Source organism: Crocuta crocuta, unplaced genomic scaffold, assembly GCF_008692635.1.
Source record: "Crocuta crocuta isolate KB4526 unplaced genomic scaffold, BGI_CrCroc_1.0 scaffold385, whole genome shotgun sequence".
Taxonomy (NCBI): Eukaryota; Metazoa; Chordata; class Mammalia; order Carnivora; family Hyaenidae; genus Crocuta; species Crocuta crocuta.
In genome coordinates, this window is record NW_027533270.1 from 1,049,582 (window position 1) to 1,050,991 (window position 1,410).

The 1,410-nt window shown below is 35.6% G+C and overlaps 1 pseudogene; it reads left to right on the forward strand.

Annotated features, from left to right (window-relative positions):
- Positions 1–1,410, forward strand: part of LOC144218020 (Y-box-binding protein 1 pseudogene) — a 4,984-nt pseudogene that overhangs the window by 528 nt on the left and 3,046 nt on the right.

Sequence of the window (1,410 nt, forward strand, 5' to 3'; positions counted from 1 at the left end):
TCAGAAGGCAGCGCTCCTCTAAGACACTTGAGTGGAGCTAAATTGAGATTCTTTAAGAGGTCAAATCAGATAAAAACAAATCTACTCTAGAAATGTCGAGCACAAAACTATGCCATCTGTTTTTTATGTTGAGATTCCATGTTATATTCTCTCATTACTGCACTGCGTTCTGACTTGCATCATCACCACTGCCACTCCCCTGAATTTGCTTTTGCCAAGGTTACCACTAGCAGCTTTGTTGAAAAATTCATTGAATACTTTTCTGGCATTTATACTATTCATGACCTGCTTAGAAATGTCTTCTTGTCACTTTCATTTTGCAACACTAACCTCGCTGTTTTCTCCCTCTTTCTGGACGTTTCACGTTACTCTCCTTCAAAGGCTTTTATTTTGTTGGTCTTCCATTATATATTAATTTCACTCAAAGTTCTGCAATGGACCCTTTCTTTATTCTACCCCATCTCATTGGCTACTGCAGCATATTTTAAAAGTAAATGCTAAAGCCAAAATGCATCATGTTTTCAAAGGGTTTTTAAGAGTTCATGAGGTTTTAGGATTAAGTTTTAAGGAAAGTTCGTCCCTCTCAGTGACTTTCACTGATTTTCAATTGAGTGCCCAGTGGCACTGTCCTTGGTGCTGGAGATCCAACTGTGTTGGCGGGGGGAGGATACATGGGTTTCTTGCTCTTGTAGAATTTTAATTCTAGTTGGAGGGCAAGAAGAGATGTAAACAAAAATTAGTAAACATGAAAATTTCAGAAGGGCCAAGTACTATAACATAAATAGGCCATGATAATTAATCAGGGAATAGCTGGGAAAATGATGAATTTGGATAAGATGGTCAAAAATAGTTTCTCTGAGTCTTGAATAAATGAGAAACGAAGACTTTTGACCTAGGACCTGGATAATAAGAAGGAACTAGTCATGTGAAGATCTTTGAGGAATAGTATTGCCACTGAATTGAATAGTGAGTCCAAAGACTTGAAGGTAGGAGATAAATGTGGCATTTCAATGGGACTGAGAGATTAGAACATAGTTAACAATGAGGAAAGTAATAAATTGATGAGAATAGAAATAATGGGAGGCAGAGTATTCTGTGCCTTGTGGGCTATGATGCAAAGTTTGAATTATCTATAAATGCAATGAAAAGCCATCGGGAGAGTTTTTAGCATGGTGGTGACATGATATCACATTACCTGTATTTTTCTATTTGTCAAATGGTACAAATTATATAACTTTTTAGTTTGCTGCAAGGAAATTTAGATCCACAGTAAATTCTTGACCACAGGATATGGATTAGCTTATGACTTCATGTATATTTATTATCTTATTCTTTTTTAGTTCTGTTACAATTTTTAATATGTTAGCTTCTATTGAAAAATGCCTCAAAGTATTTTTAAAGAACTGATAA